Below are 8,323 nucleotides of genomic sequence, written 5' to 3' on the forward strand. Positions count from 1 at the left end.
GATTTGGTCGGGACGTTGGAGTTGGTCAGGACGTTGGAGTTGGAGTTAGTAAGGACGTTGGAGTTGGATTTGGTCAGGACGTTGGAGTTGGTCAGGACGTTGGAGTTGGAGTTAGTAAGGACGTTGGAGTTGGATTTGGTCGGGACGTTGGAGTTAGTAAGGACATTTGATTTGGTCAGGACGTTGGAGTTGGATTTGGTCAGGACGTTGGAGTTGGTCAGGACGTTGGAGTTGGAGTTAGTAAGGACGTTGGAGTTGGATTTGGTCAGGACGTTGGCGTTAGTAAGGACATTTGATTTGGTCGGGACGTTGGAGTTGGTCAGGACGTTGGAGTTGGAGTTAGTAAGGACGTTGGAGTTGGATTTGGTCAGGACGTTGGAGTTGGTCAGGACGTTGGAGTTGGAGTTAGTAAGGACGTTGGAGTTTGATTTGGTCAGGACGTTGGAGTTAGTAAGGACATTTGATTTGGTCAGGACGTTTGATTTGGTGGGAACAGTCTGCGACGCCACACGGACACAAACTCCACGTGGACCTGAGTGTGTCGGGTCTAAGGATACAGAAACTGTCCTGGTTTTATCTCGGCTCAACAGCACGTGTTGAAATCGATCTCTTTTTAAATGTACCCTAACACACGGTTTGTTTGAAAGTCTTGGTTCTAAACCCAAACGTCCTCTAAAACCAGAACCAAACAGGACCAGCAGAGTTCCGGTTTGTTTTCATGCTGTCTGTCTTCGTGCAGGAACTCTCTTTAGTTCCGGATCTTTTCCTCTTTCTGGTTGCCTTCTTGTTGGCTCTGTTCTGATTGGACGACAGAGCTTTTGATTTTTGTCTCTCCATCTGTTTACTCATTCATAAAAAATGCATAATAAAAGCCTCATAATGCTGTCGAGCGGCGAGGATAAACATGGCGGCAGAAGAAAAGAAGAACGCAGTTTTTCACGCTCTGATTACTGCGACGTCTTAGCGAGGTTCACATGACGGAGGCTGACTCTCACACACGTCTGCAGGTGTTTAAAGCAGCAGGCTGCTTATCTTTCAGGATTTATTCCCCGTTTTCTTCAGCTTCCTTCCTGCAGCTCAGCTGATCAAGGACAGTCCGGGTTTAGGGACCGTGTCGTCAGTCATTCGCGGTGCGGTCAGGTGAGCGACAGAGCTAGCAGTGAGCTACTCTGCTAGCACTTATATATACTGGCATCCGACCACCGCAGGCGGTTTTCTAACGGAGCTCGCTGGCACTAGTTTTTAGCCACACGGAGCTGCTTCTTCGCCAGCTGATGATGTTTGTCCTCCAGTTCAGGAGACTGTCCTCTCCAGAAAAACGGCAGCTCGGCTCAAACCCGGACTTTTGTGTGGGCGAACGCGTTTGAGTCCCGTCTGAAACCAAGTAAATGCTGACTTATTTTCAACTTAAATAGCGTTTCTGACTTCCGTCACGTGATGTACTTACTTTAACCCAAACCACGATGTTTTCCTAAACCTCACCAAACTGAGACTGTCTCACAACCTTAACCACGTGTTTAATGTCACGTGACTTGTGTTGGGTTCGGTCAGCTGTCTCTAGACCGGTTCGGCAGCGATGAACGGCTTATTTTGGCGTTTAGGTTTGAGGACAGTTTATAATTTCTATAGAAAGTGTAAAGTCACTTTTTCTGAAGTAATGATTTAATGTGTTTTGACCCTTCGCTAAGCCACGCCCCTCTTAGTTACTGTTGCTAAGTCCGACAAACTGTTGGCGCTGCCACTGTCTATTACTGCACTCCCTGGAGAAATATTGTCAGATTTGTTGGGAATAGCGATCTCAGAAAGAAGCAGACAGTTTTGCAGTTGCATTAAACATTTGAAGGTTTTATTTAGACTGATGTGGAAAAAAAAGAAAGATAGAAGCTAAAGCCTGTCGATCACACAGTACCAGTGAACCACCGCATCCCCGACGACTGAGAGAAAAGACAACGATATGAAGGATCAACAGTGTTCGTGTTGGCCTCTATTCATTATGACAATCATTAAAGAGCAGAACAGCAGGACTTTATTACGTTACATTCAGTAGGAAGTTAGCCAGCGTTAGCTAACTAACATCACATTAGGAACGATACACAGCCGACATGTATCTGCTGGAACAGCGTTCGACCAGATCTTAGGAAAATACAGCAGAAAAAGCTGGAAAACTACTCATTTTGCATCAGAGTCAATGGAGCGCAGCTGTGGACCTCAGTTAGAGACAATACTATACTGTGCTGTGATTGGCCAGCTGAGTATTCGGGGCGTGGCTTAGCGAAGGGTCAATTTTAGTTTCAGAACACTTAGTTTGTCCCTGAAGGCCAAATGCAGGGGCCCGTAGATTAGACCCCGTAGATTAAGACCCCATAGATTAGGCCCCGTAGATTAGACCTCGTAGATTAGACCTCGTAGATTTGGCCCCGTAGATTTGGCCCCGTAGATTTAGACCCAGTAGATTTGGCTCCGTAGATTAGACCCAGTAGATTTGGCCCCGTAGATTAAGACCCCGTAGATTAAGACCCCGTAGATTAAGGCCCCGTAGATTAGACCCAGTAGATTTGGCCCCGTAGATTAGACCCAGTAGATTTGGCCTCGTAGATTAGACCCAGTAGATTTGGCCCCGTAGATTAGACCCAGTAGATTTGGCCCCGTAGATTAGACCCAGTAGATTTGGCCCCGTAGATTAGACCCAGTAGATTTGGCCCCGTAGATTAGTACAAGTGAAACTGAGAAACATGATCGTTTAGCTAACGTTGTTCTGATGAGCTGGAAGAAAGAGGAGTGGAGACACTGTGGGAAAGGATGCGAGGAAGCAAGGGGAAGGGAAGGAAAGGAAACAGGATGAGACATGTTTGGCCCCCAGGTTACTGTGATCCCTGCTCTCTGATTGGCTCACAGTGTGGGAGCTCTGGGATTGGCTGATGGTCTGCAGGCTGTCTCGCAGCAGCCAGTAATAATTGATGTGTGTTTTCCATAAATAAAAACCTTCTGCAGCGTTCGTCACACTTCTTTCTTCTCCTCCATATTGTCCTTCTTTTCTTTGTTTCCTCTCCACCCTTCTCCTTGCTTCCTTTGCTTCTTACGCTCTCCTTTTGTGTCCTTGTTTCCTTTCCTCCTCGTCCCTTCTGTCTCTGAACATCCTCCTTGAAGTACCTGGAGACAAGTTTGTGACAGGACGGCTTTAAATTAAAGCCGGTGGTTCAGCCCACATGCAGGGTTCCTACGTGACCTGGAAAACCTGGAAAACTCAATGAAAGAACAAATAAAGTGTCCTGGAAAATGATTTCAGCATCCTCCTGTATTGGGGTGGGAGTGAACCACCGGTACTTTTTTACTTTGCTAGCGCCGTCTCTTCAGACGCAGTGCTGCACTTTGATGATCCTCGTTTAAAGACTCGTTGTTACCAGTAAAGACGCTGAAGGACCGGCGGTAAACGAGTCTGTGGTCGTTAATAATCCTCGCTAACTCACCTGACTCTGACTCGTCCTTTCAGGTATTTAAAGTTCAGTTGTCAGACTTGGTGTCCAGGGAGAAATGATGATGACGATGAATATTCAGAGGGGGACGTGTCTACTTCCTGGACAGACAGGTGTTCATGAGGAAAGCAGCTGTCCTCCCTCCCTCCTTCCTTCCTTCCTTCGTCCCCTCGCAGACTCTAACCTTCACCTCGAACCAGCTCAGGGCTCCTTGGAGGATGTTGCCACGGCGACGTCTTCCCTGGCTGCTGTGGCGATGAGCTATGACAGGAAAGGAGGTGACGAGAGTTCAGGGATCTTTCCTGCGTCTGTCTCTCTCTCTCTGCTCTTCTTCCCTCTCAGGGCCTGTGTACCTGCTCAGAGCCCTGAGGCATGCTGGGAGCTGTAGTTCTCTCTCAGCAGTGTAATGACCTGGTGTGCAGGCTCATTACCTCCTGTTAAACTGCAGGACGCCGAGTCAGCAGCGATCATGGCGACGTGACGGCAGGAGCTGAACACAGAACCACAGGTCAGCTGTTTCACCGAGGGGCTGCAGCTAACCGTTATCGTCTCTGTCCGTTAACCTGTTATTTTCTTGATGGATCGATTAGTTGTTTAGTTTCTATAAACTGCAGCTCATCTTATTGAAGTTCACCTTGTAAAATATCGATCAGTGTTTCCCAAATATTTTCAGTTCACCGTCACAGAGGAGGAAAGAAACCAGGAAGTGTTCATGTTTAAGAATGTTTCTTGAATAATAACTCAAAGAGAATAATCCATCATCAAAGTAGCGTCGACTTTTTGACTGAAGTGCTGCTGGGTGTCTCTCGGCAGTGATGCCGTTGGTCGGTCCAACTCTTGTGGTGACCTTTACCGGTCTCACCACCTTCAGGACCCCCTTTATGTTCCTCCGCTGGTTCAGGAACAAACCGGCCTGTAACGTTTAGGACCTCCACGAGGTTTTGGTTCTGCCGCCTGGTCATCCTTTATTTCCCCACGCTGGGGTGTGATGATGTCTCCTGCTGTCTGTCCTCCTAACAAAGCCTGAACCTGTTGGTTTGTCCTCCGCCTGCCGTGAAAAGCTGGTTCCTGTTGGTGTGTTTGCTGTGAAGTGACGTCTGTCGTGTTTGTCCAATCGCCATCAGGAGCACTGACAGTAACAGGAACCTGGGTTTAGTAAAAGCATGTAGTGGAATTCATCCTCTGCATTTCACCTACTGTGTGGCGCCCGGGGACCAGCGCCCGGGGACCAGCGCCAGATCTGAGCCAGGGTCCGGGTCAATGCCACTGACTGGAGAACCTACCATGTTTTTGGTGGTGGGGGAAACCGGAGCACCCGGAGGAACCCGTGCAGACACGGGGAGAACATGCAAACTCCACACAGGAAGGCCGGGTCGCCTTGCTGTGAGGTCGCCGTGCTATCCACTGGACCACCGGGGTCAAGTGATGTACTCTCCGTGGCATAATGGAATACACTTACATACATGACTCTTCTTTGTTTTTACGTCTGCATTTGTTGCAGATGTTTTATTAATGAATGAAACAGAACCGTTCTTTGGGTCTGCTGCAGATTTCAGAGCTGCTGTCAGTTAGGATGAATATCGACCTGGAGGTGCAGGTATCAGCCAGATATCGGCCCGATTAATTGGCCCATCAATTCAATAAGCTTTATTGGTATGAATGTTTAGGTAAACAATGTTGCCAAAGCAGAAAATCACATATGAACAATCAAATAAAAAAAAAAAAAAAAAAAGTAAGTGTAACAAACTTTGTTTTGCTTTTTGACACATTGACAATATTCTCCTGCCAAGGAACAATTATTAAAATAACAAACAATAATAATGATTTATTAATCATTTCATCCAATCACTGATTTATTCTCTGCATCAGTCTGTTTCTGCTGGTTGTTCTCAGTTGGTGGCGTGAGGAGATAAATGTTCTCCCAGTGAGTCGGGGAGTTTCTGGGACTACTTGGGAAATGTTTTTCTGGTAAAGTTTATATTTAGCACAGGAGAGAAAGTGTAGCTCTGTCCCGTCACTAGATTTAATATCGTCTGGTCCGATACTTTACTAAAACAGAAAAGAACCGACGGAGACGACGGATCCACATCACAGTAAATGTAGATGTGGTAGCACGCTGGTCTGAGTTCAGCGGTACCAGCGGCCTGAAGCTGACCCATGTAGATCTGATTCTGACCCCGAACCTGGGCAGAGCCGGCTCACCTGTGGGCCTCCGGTCCCAGAACACAGCCGAGTGCCGACGGGGTCACTTTGCTGTGATGATACTTCTGTGGCACAAAGAGGATTTAAAGTCTGAGCAGAACATTATTTTAGGCAGACATGATGAACTACTCCACATGCTGAAAGTCACTTTCCAAACGCCGACGACTCTGAGATCAAACGGGAGTCTAAAGAGGGGATTTAATGACCCTCAGTATCTGCGCCGGTTCTGATGGACCTGTTTCTGAGCAGCAGGAGTGACTCTCGGCTCCAAACATCTCTCAGCTGCTCGTTTTAGCATTTTTCATGAATACCAAAGGAGCTCCTGTGATCGCATGAATATCAGACCAACACACGGCTCCTGTCCGGCTCCTCTTCTTCTTCTCTCAGCTGATTACTGCAGCAGGAGGCTTTACCCATGATGCCCCTGGAGAGGCGTTTACCGTCCCAGGAGCAGCTTTAAACGGACGCTGCTGATTTCTGCGCGGTAAATCTGCCCTCGGTAATGACAGTTTTTCTACTCGTTGCTCAGAGCTCCAGCGTGGCGTCGAGCGCTTCCTTTAGTGAGCTTCGAGGCCGGGTGAAGCGTTTCAGAGCTGCCGCGTTCCTCCTGCGTGTTTAGCTTCTTATTTGGTGGATTAAAAGTCTATTTCATTTAGTTCCCGCTGACGTCAGCTTCTCCTTACAGTTTTAGTAAAATGTGTCTGACCCTGTTCACTTCATGTATCCTTCCTCCATCTGAGGTAGAGTTCTGTCAGACTCGTCAAACCACCCGTTCCCTTCCCGTTCCCCGCCGCCCCCCTCTGCTGGACCCCGGCCCCTCAGTCTAGATTTTGGTGCTCAGCGGGGACGGGCTGCGGAAGCGAGCGCGTCCTGGGGTTTATGGTGTCCTGCCTCCTGTTTCTGTTGTCGAGGAGAGAACAGATTTGTTCTGAGGCCGGAGCCGCTGGAGTCTGCGGGACGTCTGTGGACCCAGAGCTGCTTTATTTCGTGTTGTTAAAGGAAGAACAGCATGTTGTTTATGTTTAGTTTCAGAAGAAGGAAAGAAATGATTCACTCTTCAGTAAAACGGGTTCTGGACTCCCCGATCAAAGATAGGCGCCACGGGACAGTCGGCGTTCTCCGTCACCTCTGTTTTCTGTCTCTGTGTTTGAACATCGCAGGACAGCTCAGACCTGCAGCTCCCATCATGCCTCACCTCAGGACGGCGTGGGCGGAGTCATGTTGTCAGGTCAGAGAAAATCACTTCAGTCTTCAATGAATACATAAACAGGCCCCCCGTCTGCTCGCGCTCTCTCTGTCCTCCCATGATGCCTTGCAGTGCTGTATTCACTGTGTTTAAATCTGAGCGGCGCCTGCGGAGCCCATTTTCCCTCCGGAGCCGACCCCATACGGCATCCTTCCGCCCCCCCTGCTGCATGCTGGGAACACACCTTCATGTTGTCATTCATCAGCTGTCGTCGTCCTCTGCACAAAGGGAAACCTTCATCCTCCTCGTCCTCGCTGCAGATTCACAGCTCGGTTCCTGGTTGACATTTCTTTAACAGCGTCCACAGCAGAAGGAGAAGCTGCAAGGTTCTTCTGTCATGTGAGTTAAGTCACGTGACCTACGTTATGTACTTATTTCAACCCAAAGCGGGAAGTTCTGTTGCCTAAACCTGACCAGTCTGTGACATTTCATGGCCTTACCCATGTTATTAACATCACATGACTTAGGGCCCCGTACTTTCCTACAGTCATACATGTGCTGGTGAAATGAGTCCGCTCATCACTCAGATCTGCACCATGTGGAAAATAAAAAGTCTGCGACCTTCATGAGACTGAAAACAGCTCAGAGCTGCAGAGAAGCTGATGGATTTACAAACGGCTTTGTTAACGTTTGCTTCCTGTCTGAGCTCACTGGGTCCAGTGACCTGCAGCGCGAAGGGAGTTCAACCTCCTCAGAGTTAACTGAGGGTAACAAACTCTGACCGCTACGCTGGAGTTAAACTGCGGCGGTGGATCAGACGTTGGTTAGCTGAGTCGGCGTTAACTTATTTGGAGTTGGTGCACGTTCGCATAAAAGCGGCGTGTTCGGCCGCGCAGGCAGAGTTTTTCACAGCGGCGCGTGCTCCGTATTTCTCCAGAGGAACGCACGTTGGCAGTGACGGGAAAGTATGACTGTAAAGACAAGTTAACTCTAAATCTAATATCGTGGCGGCCGACAGAGCCAGGGAGGCTTGTTGGCGTCGCATGGAGTAAATCTGTAGCCTGATTATCTTCAGGGTTCTGATTGTAGTTCAAATCTCTATTCTGTGTTTTATGGGCTCTTCTTTTATGTGTAACGTGATGAAGATGTAAAAGTCCAGCTGCACACGAGCTCCACTGTAACCAGCGCAGAGGGGGAATAATCCCAGACAGAAAATAATTTCCAAGATTAATCTACAAGTGAAGAACCTGAATATTCTCTGAGATTATAGTCACACATTTATGAGAGAAACTTCTGCAGGCAGTGGAAAGTTATATTAGACTTCACAATCTGATCCAGCAGTGAGGAAATACTCGTGAGTTTAACCCACAGTCGCTATCCTGCACCTCAGACTTCACCGTGGATCGGCCGTATTCAGAAGGAAACTCCAGAGTGATTTTTGTGACTTTAATTTCAGGGATTT

This window comes from Micropterus dolomieu, linkage group LG19 (assembly GCF_021292245.1).
Source record: "Micropterus dolomieu isolate WLL.071019.BEF.003 ecotype Adirondacks linkage group LG19, ASM2129224v1, whole genome shotgun sequence".
Classification (NCBI taxonomy): Eukaryota; Metazoa; Chordata; class Actinopteri; order Centrarchiformes; family Centrarchidae; genus Micropterus; species Micropterus dolomieu.